General features: G+C 53.8%; 1 protein-coding gene across 1 annotated transcript in view; it reads left to right on the top strand.

Moving 5' to 3' along the window:
- Positions 1-4,705: 4,705 nt before the first annotated feature.
- LOC142664457 (uncharacterized) overlaps positions 4,706-17,261 on the top strand; it is a 55,165-nt gene continuing 42,609 nt past the window's right edge. The window contains exon 1 of the mRNA XM_075843528.1: positions 4,706-5,062. The gene's annotated coding sequence lies outside the window, so the exon portion shown is untranslated. The remainder of the gene's footprint in view (positions 5,063-17,261) is intronic.

Below are 17,261 nucleotides of genomic sequence, written 5' to 3'. Positions count from 1 at the left end.
ACACACATCCGCTTTAGATAGAGCCATCACAAAGCCCCCTCTAGATAGTGACAAACACACACACACACACACACACACACACACACTGTAGATAGCGCCGAACACCCCAGCGTACATAACGCCACCCCACCCCCTTTAGATAGCGCCACACACACAATCCGCCGTAGATAGTGCCAGACACCCCTGTAGATAATGCCACACACACCCCCTGCAGAGAGTGCCACACACAACCACCTGTAGATAGTGCCACACACACCCCACTTCAGATAGTGCCACACACAACCCCCTGTATATTATGCCACACACACCCCCCTGTAGATAGCAACACACACACCCGCTGTAGATAATGCCCCACACACACACACACACACACACAGGCCCCTCTACATAGTGCCACAAACAGCCCCCTGAACATAGCTCCACACACACACACCCGTGTAGAGTGCCACACACAGCCCCCTGTAGATAGCGCCACTCACAGCCCCTCATACATAGCGCCACACACAGCACCCCTGTAGATAGTGCCACACACAACCCCTTGTAGATAGCGCCACACACAGCCCCTTGTAGATAGCGCCACACAGCCCCCCTGTAGATAGCGCCTCACACAGCCCCCCTGTAGATAGCTCCACACACAGCCCCCCTGTAGATAGCGCCACACACAGCCCCCTGTACATAGCTCCACACACAGCCCCCCCTGTAGATAGCGCCACACACAGCCCCCTGTACATAGCTCCACACACAGCCCCCCCTGTAGATAGCGCCACACACAGCCCCCTGTACATAGCTCCACACACAGCCCCCCCCCTGTAGATAGCTCCACACACAGCCCCCTGTAGATAGCGCCTCACACAGCCCCCTGTAGATAGCGCCTCACACAGCCCCCCCTGTAGATAGCGCCACACACAGCCCCCCCCTGTAGATAGCGCCACACACAGCCCCCCCCTGTAGATAGCGCCACACACAGCCCCCCCTGTAGATAGCTCCACACACAGCCCCCTGTAGATAGCTCCACACACAGCCCCCTGTAGATAGCGCCACACACAGCCCCCCTGTAGATAGCGCCACACACAGCCCCCCTGTAGATAGCGCCACACACAGCCCCCCTGTAGATAGCTCCACACACAGCCCCCTGTAGATAACTCCACACACAGCCCCCTGTAGATAGCGCCACACACAGCCCCCCTGTAGATAGCTCCACACACAGCCCCCCCTGTAGATAGCGCCACACACAGCCCCCCTGTAGATAGTGCCACACACAGCCCCCCTGTAGATAGCGCCTCACACAGCCCCCCTGTAGATAGCGCCTCACACAGCCCCCCTGTAGATAGTGCCACACACAGCCCCCCTGTAGATAGTGCCACACACAGCCCCCCTGTAGATAGCGCCTCACACAGCCCCCCCCTGTAGATAGCGCCTCACACAGCCCCCCTGTAGATAGTGCCACACACAGCCCCCCTGTAGATAGCGCCACACACAGCCCCTTGTAGATAGCGCCACACAGCCCCCCTGTAGATAGCGCCTCACAGCCCCCCTGTAGATAGCTCCACACACAGCCCCCTGTAGATAGCGCCACACACAGCCCCCCTGTAGATAGCGCCACACACAGCCCCCTGTACATAGCTCCACACACAGCCCCCCCTGTAGATAGCGCCACACACAGCCCCCTGTACATAGCTCCACACACAGCCCCCCCTGTAGATAGCGCCACACACAGCCCCCCTGTAGATAGCGCCACACACAGCCCCCTGTACATAGCTCCACACACAGCCCCCCCCTGTAGATAGCTCCACACACAGCCCCCCTGTAGATAGCGCCACACACAGCCCCCCTGTAGATAGCGCCTCACACAGCCCCCTGTAGATAGCGCCTCACACAGCCCCCTGTAGATAGCGCCTCACACAGCCCCTTGTAGATAGCGCCACACAGCCCCCCTGTAGATAGCGCCTCACACAGCCCCCCTGTAGATAGCTCCACACACAGCCCCCTGTAGATAGCTCCACACACAGCCCCCTGTAGATAGCGCCACACACAGCCCCCCTGTAGATAGCGCCACACACAGCCCCCTGTACATAGCGCCACACACAGCCCCCCCTGTACATAGCGCCACACACAGCCCCCTGTACATAGCTCCACACACAGCCCCCCCTGTAGATAGCGCCACACACAGCCCCCCTGTAGATAGCGCCACACACAGCCCCCTGTACATAGCTCCACACACAGCCCCCCTGTACATAGCGCCACACACAGCCCCCCTGTAGATAGTGCCTCACACAGCCCCCTGTAGATAGCGCCACACACAGCCCCCCCTGTAGATAGCGCCACACACAGCCCCCCCTGTAGATAGCTCCACACACAGCCCCCTGTAGATAGCGCCACACACAGCCCCCCCTGTAGATAGCGCCACACACAGCCCCCCCTGTAGATAGCTCCACACACAGCCCCCTGTAGATAGCGCCACACACAGCCCCCCCCTGTAGATAGCGCCTCACACAGCCCCCTGTAGATAGCTCCACACACAGCCCCCCCTGTAGATAGCGCCACACACAGCCCCCCTGTAGATAGCGCCTCACACAGCCCCCCTGTAGATAGCGCCTCACACAGCCCCCCTGTAGATAGCGCCACACACAGCCCCCCCTGTAGATAGCGCCACACACAGCCCCCCCTGTAGATAGCGCCACACACAGCCCCCCCTGTAGATAGCGCCACACACAGCCCCCCCTGTAGATAGCGCCACACACAGCCCCCCCTGTAGATAGCGCCACACACAGCCCCCCCTGTAGATAGCGCCACACACAGCCCCCCCTGTAGATAGCGCCACACACAGCCCCCCTGTAGATAGCTCCACACACAGCCCCCCCTGTAGATAGCTCCACACACAGCCCCCCCTGTAGATAGCGCCACACACAGCCCCCCTGTAGATAGCGCCACACACAGCCCCCCTGTAGATAGCGCCTCACACAGCCCCCCTGTAGATAGCTCCACACACAGCCCCCTGTAGATAGCGCCACACACAGCCCCCCCTGTAGATAGCGCCACACACAGCCCCCCCTGTAGATAGCGCCACACACAGCCCCCTGTAGATAGCGCCACACACAGCCCCCTGTAGATAGCTCCACACACAGCCCCCTGTAGATAGCTCCACACACAGCCCCCTGTAGATAGCGCCACACACAGCCCCCCCTGTAGATAGCGCCACACACAGCCCCCCCTGTAGATAGCGCCACACACAGCCCCCCCCTGTAGATAGCGCCACACACAGCCCCCCCCCCTGTAGATAGCGCCACACACAGCCCCCCCCCTGTAGATAGCGCCACACACAGCCCCCCCCCTGTAGATAGCGCCACACACAGCCCCCCCCCTGTAGATAGCGCCACACACAGCCCCCCCTGTAGATAGCGCCACACACAGCCCCCCTGTAGATAGCGCCTCACACAGCCCCCCTGTAGATAGCGCCTCACACAGCCCCCCTGTAGATAGCGCCACACACAGCCCCCTGTAGATAGCGCCACACACAGCCCCCCCTGTAGATAGCGCCACACACAGCCCCCCCTGTAGATAGCGCCACACACAGCCCCCCTGTAGATAGCGCCACACACAGCCCCCCTGTAGATAGCGCCTCACACAGCCCCCCTGTAGATAGCGCCACACACAGCCCCCCTGTAGATAGCGCCACACACAGCCCCCCTGTAGATAGCGCCACACACAGCCCCCTGTAGATAGCTCCACACACAGCCCCCCTGTAGATAGCTCCACACACAGCCCCCCTGTAGATAGCGCCACACACAGCCCCCCTGTAGATAGCGCCACACACAGCCCCCCTGTAGATAGCGCCACACACAGCCCCCCCTGTAGATAGCGCCACACACAGCCCCCCCCTGTAGATAGCGCCACACACAGCCCCCCTGTAGATAGCTCCACACACAGCCCCCCCTGTAGATAGCGCCACACACAGCCCCCCTGTAGATAGCGCCACACACAGCCCCCCTGTAGATAGCGCCTCACACAGCCCCCCTGTAGATAGCGCCACACACAGCCCCCCTGTAGATAGCGCCACACACAGCCCCCCTGTAGATAGCGCCACACACAGCCCCCCTGTAGATAGCGCCACACACAGCCCCCCTGTAGATAGCGCCACACACAGCCCCCCTGTAGATAGCGCCACACACAGCCCCCCTGTAGATAGCGCCACACACAGCCCTGTAGATAACGCCACACACAGCCCTCCCTGTAGATAGTGCCACACACAGCCCCCCTGTAGATAGTGCCACACACAGCCCCCCTGTAGATAGCGCCACACACAGTGTTGTGGGTCGTATTCGCTACGTGTGAACATTCCCTTAAACCGCACGGTGAACGACATGAACAAGAAATGTATAAAAGTCAGTGAATAAGTTGTATGTCCCGAATATTATGTCATTACAAAATACGACTCGTCCCACAAAACATCCGAAATAACAACTTACCCCAAAGAGGCCGGCACTGGAGGGGTTACATCCCGGCTAGGAGTCCAGTGGGCGGGGTCACTCAATGATTGACAGCTCTCTGTATACACACACTCATACAGGGGTGACTGATAACAGAGAGCACACCCGACCAGCGCTGCTCTCTACCTCATATACGTCAATAGCTGGAGGACCTGTGATGACGTCACCACCACGTGACCGGAGGGCAGGAGGGGCGGGGCTTATCAGTGGGGAGGAGAGAGGCGGTGGATGAAGGACCTGTGATGATGATCACGTGACCGCGGCTTTAAAGGTAGGAGATTTGAAGTGGGAATAATGAGCGATGGACGGAGGATCTGTGAAGACGGATCACATGACATCAGGGGCGGATCTCTGTGAGGGAGCGGGGCTCCTGCGCTGTGCAAAGTTGATGATCACGTGAAGGGCGGAGTTCTATGCCCTCTCTCCCCGGTCACATGGTGGTGACGTCATCACAGGTCCTGTTTCGGTGTATGGGGTGGAGCAGCGCCGGGCGGGTGTACATGATTCCGGTCACCGCTGTTGTTTACTGTTCTCTTTGTTATCAGTCGGGAGATTTCCCATCATGCAGTAGTAAGGTAAGGTTACACGATGTTATTTCTGTGCGGTTTTGGTGCGTTTTTGTCTGGCACAGTGCTGGTGATTATCGTTATTTATTATCGCTGTAAATATGAAATACAGGAGGGATTAACCCCTTGGTGACATCAGGTCTATAGTATTATGTTGGACGTGCGCCGTCACACTAGAAGGAGCGGAGCCGGCACCGTACACGACTTCTGACCGCCGCCTGCAACCGCCGAGATCAGAGACAGCGCAATCCCGGCCGTGTAACCCCTCAGATGCCGTGATTAATAGTGACCGCGGCTTCTGATCAGTTAGAATAGCGGCTTCCTCTGTCCTCCGAAGAAAGTGCGCGATGCCGACCGGTCACCAGAGTAAGACATTGTAAGACGGTTATGATTTGCTTTTTTACAATAAATGATGTAAAAATAAGTAACGTAATCGCCGCATCCGTTATATCAAGTTCTAACCGGCAGAAATAATTCACATGTGAACGTCGCTGTTTATGGTCCCCGCGATTCTCCAACATAGGGAATAAAAAGTCCCCAAAATGTCACCCACAAAATCTACATCTCGCGCCACAAAACCCCTCACACCGCGCAATCACCGGAAATATAAACCCCCCCCCCAACACCACGCAATCACCAGAAATATAACCCCCCCCCACACACCGCGCAATCACCGGAGATATAAACCCCTCACACCGCGCAATCACCGGAAATATAAACCCCTCACACCGCGCAATCACCGGAAATATAAAACCCTCACCCAATCACCGGAAATATAAACCCCTCACACCGCGCAATCACCGGAAATATAAACCCCCTCACACCGCGCAATCACCGGAAATATAAACCCCCTCACACCGCGCAATCACCAGAAATATAAACCCCCTCACACCGCGCAATCACCGGAAATATAAACCCCTCACACCGCGCAATCACCGGAAATATAAACCCCCTCACACCGCGCAATCACCGGGAATATAAAACCCCTCACACCGCGCAATCACCGGAAATATAAAACCCCTCACACCGCACAATCACCGGAAATATAAACCGCCTCACACCGAGCAATCACCGGAAATATAAACCCCCTCACACCGCGCAATCACCGGAAATATAAACCCCCCCACACCACGCAATCACCGGGAATATAAACCCCCTCACACCGCGCAATCACCGGAAATATAAACCCCCTCACACCGCGCAATCACCGGGAATATAAAACCCCTCACACCGCGCAATCACCGGAAATATAAACCCCTCACACCGCGCAATCACCGGAAATATAAACCCCTCACACCGCGCAATCACCGGAAATATAAACCCCCCACACCGCGCAATCACCGGAAATATAACCCCCCACACACCGCGCAATCACCGGAAATATAAACCCCACACACCGCGCAATCACCGGAAATATAACCTCCCCCACACCGCGCAATCACCGGAAATATAAACCCCCCCACACCACGCAATCACCGGAAATATAAACCCCCCCACACCACGCAATCACCGGAAATATAAACCCCTCACACTGCGCAATCACCGGAAATATAAACCCCCCACACTGCGCAATCACCGGAAATATAAACCCCTCACACTGCGCAATCACCGGAAATATAAAACCCCTCACACCGCGCAATCACCGGAAATATAAACCCCCCCCACACCGCGCAATCACCGGAAATATAAAACCCCCCCACACCGTGCAATTACCGGAAATATAAAACCCCCCACACCACGCAATCACCGGAAATATAACCCCCCACACCGCGCAATCACCGGAAATATAAACCCCCCCACACCGCGCAATCACCGGAAATATAAAACCCCTCACACCGCGCAATCACCGGAAATATAACCCCCCCCCCCCCCCCACACCGCGCAATCACCGGAAATATAAAACCCCTCACACCGCGCAATCACCGGAAATATAAACCCCCCACACCGCGCAATCACCGGAAATATAAACCCCTCACACCGCGCGATCACCGGAAATATAAACCCCCCACACCGCGCAATCACGGGAAATATAAAACCCCTCACACCGCGCAATCACCGGAAATATACACCTCCCACACCGCGCAAACACGGGAAATATAAAACCCCCCACACCGCGCAATCATCGGAAATATAAAACCTCTCACACCGCGCAATCACCGGAAATATAAACCCCCCACACCGCGCAATCACCGGAAATATAAAACCCCCCACACCGCGCAATCACCGGAAATATAAAACCCCTCACACCGCGCAATCACCGGAAATATAAAACCCCTCACACCGCGCAATCACCGGAAATATAAAACCCCCTCACACCGCGCAATCACCGGAAATATAAACCCCCCACACCGCGCAATCACCGGAAATATAAACCCCTCACACCGCGCAATCACCGTAAATATAAACCCCTCACACCGCGCAATCACCGGAAATATAAAACCCCTCACACCGCGCAATCACCGGAAATATAAACCCCCCCACACCGCGCAATCACCGGAAATATAAACCCCTCACACCGCGCAATCACCGGAAATATAAACCCCCTCACACCGCGCAATCATCGGAAATATAAACCCCTCACACCCCGCAATCATCGGAAATATAAACCCCTCACACCGCGCAATCACCGGAAATATAAAACCCCTCACACCGCGCAATCACCGGAAATATAAAACCCCTCACACCGCGCAATCACCGGAAATATAAAACCCCTCACACCGCGCAATCACCGGAAATATAAAACCCCTCACACCGCGCAATCACCGGAAATATAAAACCCCTCACACCGCGCAATCACCGGAAATATAAACCCCTCTCACCGCGCAGTCACCGGAAATATAAACCCCCTCACACCGCGCAATCACCGGAAATATAAACCCCTCACACCGCGCAATCACCGGAAATATAACCCCCCACACCGCGCAATCACCGGAAATATAAACCCCTCACACCGCGCAATCACCGGAAATATAACCCCCCCCCCCCCCCCCCACACCGCGCAATCACCGGAAATATAAGACACCGCGCAATCACCGGAAATATAAAACCCCTCACACCGCGCAATCACCGGATATATAAAACCCCCACACCGCGCAATCACCGGAAATATAAAACCCCTCACACCGCGCAATCACCGGAAATATAAAACCCCCCACACCGCGCAATCACCGGATATATAAAACCCCCCACACCGCGCAATCACCGGAAATATAAACCCCTCACACCGCGCAATCACCGGAATTATAAAACCCCTCACACCGCGCAATCACCGGAAATATAAAACCCCTCACACCGCGCAATCACCGGATATATAAAACCCCCCACACCGCGCAATCACCGGAAATATAAACCCCTCACACCGCGCAATCACCGGAAATATAAAACCCCCTCACACCGCGCAGTCACCGGAAATATAAACCCCTCACACCGCGCAATCACCGGAAATATAAAACCCCCCACACCGCGCAATCACCGGAAATATAAACCCCCCACACCGCGCAATCACCTGAAATATAAACCCCCTCACACCGCGCAATCACCGGAAATATAAAACCCCCCCACACCGCGCAATCACCAGAAATATAAAACCCCTCACACCGCGCAATCACCGGAAATCTAAAACCCCTCACACCGCGCAATCACCGGAAATATAAACCCCTCACACCGCGCAATCACCGGAAATCTAAAACCCCTCACACCGCGCAATCACCGGAAATATAAAACCCCCCACACTACACAATCACCGGAAATATAACCCCCCCCCCCACACCGCGCAATCACCGGAAATATAACCCCCCCCCCCCACACCGCGCAATCACCGGAAATATAAACCCCCCCCCCACACCGCGCAATCACCGGAAATATAAACCCCCCACACCGCGCAATCACCGGAAATATAAACCCCCCACACCGCGCAATCACCGGAAATATAAAACCCCCCACACCGCGCAATCACCGGAAATATAAACCCCCCTACACCGCGCAATCACCGGAAATATAAAACCCCTCACACCGCGCAATCACCGGAAATATAAACCCCTCACACCGCGCAATCACCGGAAATATAAACCCCCCCCCACACCGCGCAATCACCGGAAATATAAACCCCCCCACACCGCGCAATCACCGGAAATATAAAACCCCTCACACCGCGCAATCACCGGAAATATAAAACCCCTCACACCGCGCAATCACCGGAAATATAAACCCCCTCACACCGGAAATATAAACCCCCACCCCGCGCAATCACCGGAAATATAAACCCCCTCACACCGCGCAATCACCGGAAATATAAACCCCCTCACACCGCGCAATCACCGGATATATAAACCCCTCACACCGCGCAATCACCGGAAATATAAAACCCCCAAACCGCGCAATCACCGGAAATATAAACCCTCCACACCGCGCAATCACCGGAAATATAAACCCCTCACACCGCGCAATCACCGGAAATATAAACCCCTCACACCGGGCAATCACCGGAAATATAAACCCCCCACACCGCGCAATCACCGGAAATATAAAACCTCTCACACCGCGCAATCACCGGAAATATAAACCCCTCACACCGCGCAATCACCGGAAATATAAACCCCTCACACCGCGCAATCACCGGAAATATAAACCCCTCACACCGCGCAATCACCGGAAATATAAACCCCCCCTCACACCGCGCAATCACCGGAAATATAAACCCCTCACACCGCGCAATCACCGGAAATATAAACCCCTCACACCGCGCAATCACCGGAAATATAAACCCCCCCTCACACCGCGCAATCACCGGAAATATAAACCCCTCACACCGCGCAATCACCGGAAATATAAACCCCCCCACACCGCGCAATCACCGGAAATATAAAACCCCCCCCACACCGCGCAATCACCGGAAACATTAAAACCCCTCACACCGCGCAATCACCGGAAATATAAACCCCCCACACCACGCAATCACCGGAAATATAAACCCCCCCCCACACCGCGCAATCACCGGAAATATAAAACCCCTCACACCGCGCAATCACCGGAAATATAAAACCCCTCACACCGCGCAATCACCAGAAATATAAAACCCCCTCACACCGCGCAATCACCGGAAATATAAACCCCTCACACCGTGCAATCACCGGAAATATAAAACCCCTCACACCGCGCAATCACCGGAAATATAAACCCCTCACACCGCGCAATCACCTGAAATATAAACCCCCCCACACCGCGCAATCACCGGAAATATAAACCCCTCACACCGCGCAATCACTGGAAATATAAAACCCCTCACACCGTGCAATCACCGGAAATATAAACCCCTCACACCGCGCAATCACCGGAAATATAAACCCCTCACACCGCGCAATCACCGGAAATATAAACCCCCCCACACCGCGCAATCACCGGAAATATAAAACCCTCACACCGCGCAATCACCGGAAATATAAAACCCCTCACACCGCGCAATCACCGGAAATATAAACCCCTCACACCGCGCAATCACCGGAAATATAAACCCCTCCACACCGCGCAATCACCGGAAATATAAACCCCCCACACCGCGCAATCACCGGAAATATAAAACCCCCTCACACCGCGCAATCACCGGAAATATAAAACCCCCTCACACCGCGCAATCACCGGAAATATAAACCCCCCCACACCGCGCAATCACCGGAAATATAAACCCCTCACACCGCGCAATCACCGGAAATATAAACCCCTCACACCGCGCAATCACCGGAAATATAAACCCCTCACACCGCGCAATCACCGGAAATATAAACCCCTCACACCGCGCAATCACCGGAAATATAAAACCCCCTCACACCGCGCAATCACCGGAAATATAAACCCCTCACACCGCGCAATCACCGGAAATATAAACCCCCTCACACCGCGCAATCACCGGAAATATAAAACCCCTCACACCGCGCAATCACCGGAAATATAAAACCCCTCACACCGCGCAATCACCGGAAATATAAACCCCTCACACCGCGCAATCACCGGAAATATAAACCCCTCACACCGCGCAATCACCGGAAATATAAACCCCTCACACCGCGCAATCACCGGAAATATAAACCCCTCACACCGCGCAATCACCGGAAATATAAACCCCTCACACCGCGCAATCACCGGAAATATAAACCCCCTCACACACCGCGCAATCACCGGAAATATAAAACCCCCTCACACCGCGCAATCACCGGAAATATAAAACCCCCTCACACCGCGCAATCACCGGAAATATAAAACCCCCCCACACCGCGCAATCACCGGAAATATAAAACCCCTCACACCGCGCAATCACCGGAAATATAAACCCCTCACACCGCGCAATCACCGGAAATATAAAACCCCTCACACCGCGCAATCACCGGAAATATAAAACCCCTCACACCGCGCAATCACCGGAAATATAAAACCCCTCACACCGCGCAATCACCGGAAATATAAAACCCCTCACACCGCGCAATCACCGGAAATATAAACCCCCCCACACCGCGCAATCACCGGAAATATAAAACCCCCCACACCGCGCAATTACCAGAAATATAAAACCCCTCACACCGCGCAATCACCGGAAATATAAAACCCCTCACACCGCGCAATCACTGGAAATATAAACCCCCCACACCGCGCAATCATTGGAAATATAAAACCCCCCACACCGCGCAATCACCGGAAATATAAAACCCCCCCACACCGCGCAATCACCGGAAATATAAAACCCCCCACACCGCGCAATCACCGGAAATATAAAACCCCCCCACACCGCGCAATCACCGGAAATATAAACCCCCTCACACCGCGCAATCACTGGAAATATAAACCCCCCCACACCGCGCAATCACCGGAAATATAAAACCCCCCACACCGCGCAATCACCGGAAATATAAACCCCCTCACACCGCGCAATCACCGGAAATATAAACCCCTCACACCGCGCAATCACCGGAAATATAAAACCCCCCACACCGCGCAATCACTGGAAATATAAACCCCCCTCACACCGCGCAATCACCGGAAATATAAACCCCTCACACCGCGCAATCACCGGAAATATAAACCCCCCACACCGCGCAATCACCGGAAATATAAACCCCCCCCCCCCCTCACATCGCGCAATCACCGGAAATATAAACCCCTCACACCGCGCAATCACCGGAAATATAAAACCCCTCACACCGCGCAATCACCGGAAATATAAACCCCCCACACCGCGCAATCACCGGAAATATAAACACCCCCCCCCTCACACCGCGCAATCACCGGAAATATAAACCCCTCACACCGCGCAATCACCGGAAATATAAACCCCTCACACCGCGCAATCACCGGAAATATAAACCCACCCCCCCCCTCACACCGCGCAATCACCGGAAATATAAACCCCTCACACCGCGCAATCACCGGAAATATAAAACCCCCCACACCGCGCAATCACTGGAAATATAAACCCCCCTCACACCGCGCAATCACCGGAAATATAAACCCCCCCCCCCCCCACACCACGCAATCACCGGAAATATAAAACCCCTCACACCACGCAATCACCGGAAATATAAACCCCCCACACCGCGCAATCACCTGAAATATAAACCCCCCACACCGCGCAATCACCGGAAATATAAACCCCCCCCCCCTCACACCGCGCAATCACCGGAAATATAAACCCCTCACACCGCGCAATCACCGGAAATATAAACCCCCCACACCGCGCAATCACCGGAAATATAAACCCCCCCCCCCCCCTCACATCGCGCAATCACCGGAAATATAAACCCCTCACACCGCGCAATCACCGGAAATATAAAACCCCTCACACCGCGCAATCACCGGAAATATAAACCCCCCACACCGCGCAATCACCGGAAATATAAACACCCCCCCCCTCACACCGCGCAATCACCGGAAATATAAACCCCTCACACCGCGCAATCACCGGAAATATAAACCCCTCACACCGCGCAATCACCGGAAATATAAACCCCCCCACACCGCGCAATCACCGGAAATATAAAACCCTCACACCGCGCAATCACCGGAAATATAAAACCCCTCACACCGCGCAATCACCGGAAATATAAACCCCTCACACCGCACAATCACCGGAAATATAAAACCCCTCACACCGCGCAATCACCGGAAATATAAACCCCCCACACCACGCAATCACCGGAAATATAAACCCCTCACACCACGCAATCACCGGAAATATAAACCCCCCACACCGCGCAATCACCGGAAATATAAAACCCCTCACACCGCGCAATCACCGGAAATATAAACCCCCCACACCGCGCAATCACCGGAAATATAAACCCCCCACACCGCGCAATCACCGGAAATATAAAACCCCTCACACCGCGCAATCACCGGAAATATAAAACCCCTCACACCGCGCAATCACCGGAAATATAAAACCCCTCACACCGCGCAATCACCGGAAATATAAACCCCCCCACACCGCGCAATCACCGGAAATATAAAACCCCCCACACCGCGCAATTACCAGAAATATAAAACCCCTCACACTGCGCAATCACCGGAAATATAAAACCCCTCACACCGCGCAATCACCGGAAATATAAACCCCCCACACCGCGCAATCATTGGAAATATAAAACCCCCCACACCGCGCAATCACCGGAAATATAAAACCCCCCACACCGCGCAATCACCGGAAATATAAAACCCCCCCACACCGCGCAATCACCGGAAATATAAACCCCCTCACACCGCGCAATCACTGGAAATATAAACCCCCCCACACCGCGCAATCACCGGAAATATAAAACCCCCCACACCGCGCAATCACCGGAAATATAAACCCCCTCACACCGCGCAATCACCGGAAATATAAACCCCTCACACCGCGCAATCACCGGAAATATAAAACCCCCCACACCGCGCAATCACCGGAAATATAAAACCCCCCACACCGCGCAATCACCGGAAATATAAACCCCCCTCACACCGCGCAATCACCGGAAATATAAACCCCCCCCCTCACACAACGCAATCACCGGAAATATAACCCCCCCCCCCCCCTCACACCACGCAATCACCGGAAATATAAAACCCCTCACACCACGCAATCACCGGAAATATAAACCCCCCACACCGCGCAATCACCTGAAATATAAACCCCCCACACCGCGCAATCACCGGAAATATAAACCCCCCCCCTCACACCGCGCAATCACCGGAAATATAAACCCCTCACACCGCGCAATCACCGGAAATATAAACCCCCCACACCGCGCAATCACCGGAAATATAAACCCCCCCCCCCTCACATCGCGCAATCACCGGAAATATAAACCCCTCACACCGCGCAATCACCGGAAATATAAAACCCCTCACACCGCGCAATCACCGGAAATATAAACCCCCCACACCGCGCAATCACCGGAAATATAAACACCCCCCCCTCACACCGCGCAATCACCGGAAATATAAACCCCTCACAATACGGCGACACAAAACTGTTTTATTGTTTGAACAACTCGTTCTTTCTTTGTAGGAGATAAATATATCAATTTGGTGTCATCGTAATCTTATTAACCCGGAGAATAAGGCTGGATTTACACGAGCGTGTGTGTTTTGCGCGTGCAAAAAACCGCAGCATTGCGTAAAATGTACATAACGTCTCCGTGTGTCATCACCATATGATGCGTGGCTGTGTGATTTTCGCGCAGCCACCGTCATTATGACACTCTGTTTGTAGCTCGTGGTGCTTTTCTGTTTTCATTCATAATTTTTACTGCTTTTGCGCGAATCACGCGCGTCACACGGAAGTGCTTCCGTGTGCTGCACGTGATTTTCACGCACTATTTGACTGCAATGGGTGCGTGATGCTCGAGAAATGCAGTAATATAGAAGATGTCGTGAGTCTTGCGCAGCGGACACCCGCTGCGTGAAACTCACGGACAGTCTGCACGGCCCCATAGACTAACATAGGTCTGTGCGAGGCGTGTTAAACCCATTCGCGTTGAACGGACCGATTATACGTTCGTCTAAATAAGCCCTAAAGGTAACATGATTTATACCGCATGGTGAACGCCGCAAAAATGAAACCCAAAAAACAACAGGAGTCACTGCTTTTTCTGCTATTCCACCCCACAATCATTTTCTCTTTCCCAGTACATTATAGGGAACATTAAAGGGGTTTTCCAAGATCGGACAACTGATAACCTATCCATCAGGACAGCAAAGAAGTTCTTGTGAGGACCGGAGATTATGTGTGGGGAGGTATTGGGAGCTTAGGGCAGAGATGTATGGAGGGGACCGGATGTTGACAGCCTTTCATGTCATTCTTTATATTTTGTAGGTAATGGGCAGCCAGTGACTGCAGAGGTGGAATGACGGGAGAGGTAGATTTACCCCTGCAGCAGAGGTGAGAATGGGTAGGAGGGTGTAATAGTATTAGATGGGAAGCCACAGAGGAGGATGGTGGAGTAGTCTAGACGGTGGATGATGAGGGCATATGTACTGGCATTTATGTCTGCTCGAGGTGGAGGAAAGACCGACTTCTAGAGGTGGAGGAAAGACCGACTTCTAGAGGTGGAGGAGGAAAGACAGACTTCTAGAGGTGGTGGAGGAAAGACAGACTTCTAGAGGTGGAGGAGGAAAGACAGACTTCTAGAGGTGGAGGAGGAAAGACAGACTTCTAGAGGTGGAGGAGGAGGAAAGACCGACTTCTAGAGGAGGAGGAAAGACCGACTTCTAGAGGAGGAGGAAAGACCGACTTCTAGAGGAGGAGGAAAGACCGACTTCTAGAGGAGGAGGAAAGACCGACTTCTAGAGGAGGAGGAGGAAAAACCGACTTCTAGAGGAGGAGGAGGAAAAACCGACTTCTAGAGGAGGAGGAGGAAAAACCGACTTCTAGAGGAGGAGGAGGAAAAACCGACTTCTAGAGGAGGAGGAGGAGGAAAGACCGACTTCTAGAGGGTTTGAGGTGGAGGCAGCAAGAAGTGGGAAGCGCTTGGCTGTGGCGTTTGACATTAAGGGTATGTTCACACGAGGTCATTACGTCCGTAATTGACGGACGTATTTCGGCTGCAAGTACCGGACCGAACACCGTGCAGGGAGCCGGGCTCCTAGCATCATACTTATGTACGACGCTAGGAGTCCCTGCCTCGCTGCCGGACAACTGTCCCGTACTGAAAACATGATTACAGTACGGGACAGTTGTCCGGCAGCGAGGCAGGGACTCCTAGCGTCGTACATAAGTATGATGCTAGGAGCCCGGCTCCCTGCACTGTGTTCGGTCCGGTACTTGCGGCCGAAATATGTCCGTCAATTACGGACGTAATGACCTCGTGTGAACATACCCTTAGGGTTATCCCAATGCAGCGACCTGTGAGACGGGGAGATGTATGGAGCCATTACCTGTGATTGATAGTTCTGGTAAGGGGGGGTGAGTGAGATGGGGTAAAGATGATTCAGTTTTCTCCATGTTGCTCTTTAGGAAGCGGGAGGTGAAGGAGGAGATAACTGTTATACACTGTAGATAGCAGGGAGGTAACATCAAGACCAGAGAGGTAAATATCACTAAAGGTTTAGATGAAGAGTAAGGGTCCCAGGACACTGACCCTAGAGGGACACTAATAGAGAGAGGGTGGGACGACGAGGTGGTGGTGGTGGTGGTGTGTGTGTGTGAGTGAGTGATACTAAATGTTTAGTTGGTAAGGTATAAGGAGATCCAGGAGAGGGCCAAATCTGTGATGTCATGGGACTAGAGAATTTGTATCAGGAGGGTGTGGTCTACTGTCGAAGGTGGTGGACAGGTCTAGAAGGTAGGTTAAGAATTCTAGTCTGCACACCTTGATTGTGTTCAAAATTAATTTTATTTGTTTCTCAGGATAAATGCCAGAGGCTATATGTGCAACGTTTCGGTCGTGAGACCTTCGTCGGGCACTGAGCCGTACTGGGGACTTGATCGATCTGCGTGTACAATGCGTAGTAGCGCTGCTATAAATTCTATACGGCGGCTTACCGCTCTTTATGGGCGCCCGTAAAGAGCGGTAAGCCGCCGTATATAACTTATAGCCGCTCTACTACGCATTGTACACGCAGATCGATCAAGTCCCCAGTACGGCTCAGTGCCCGACGAAGGTCTCACGACCGAAACGTTGACGTTGCACATACAGCCTCTGGCATTTATCCTGAGAAACAAATAAATTTAATTTTGAACACAATC

Source organism: Rhinoderma darwinii, chromosome 1 (genome assembly GCF_050947455.1).
Source record: "Rhinoderma darwinii isolate aRhiDar2 chromosome 1, aRhiDar2.hap1, whole genome shotgun sequence".
In the NCBI taxonomy this organism is placed as follows: domain Eukaryota; kingdom Metazoa; phylum Chordata; class Amphibia; order Anura; family Rhinodermatidae; genus Rhinoderma; species Rhinoderma darwinii.
This window is presented reverse-complemented; position numbering and strand designations above follow the sequence as displayed.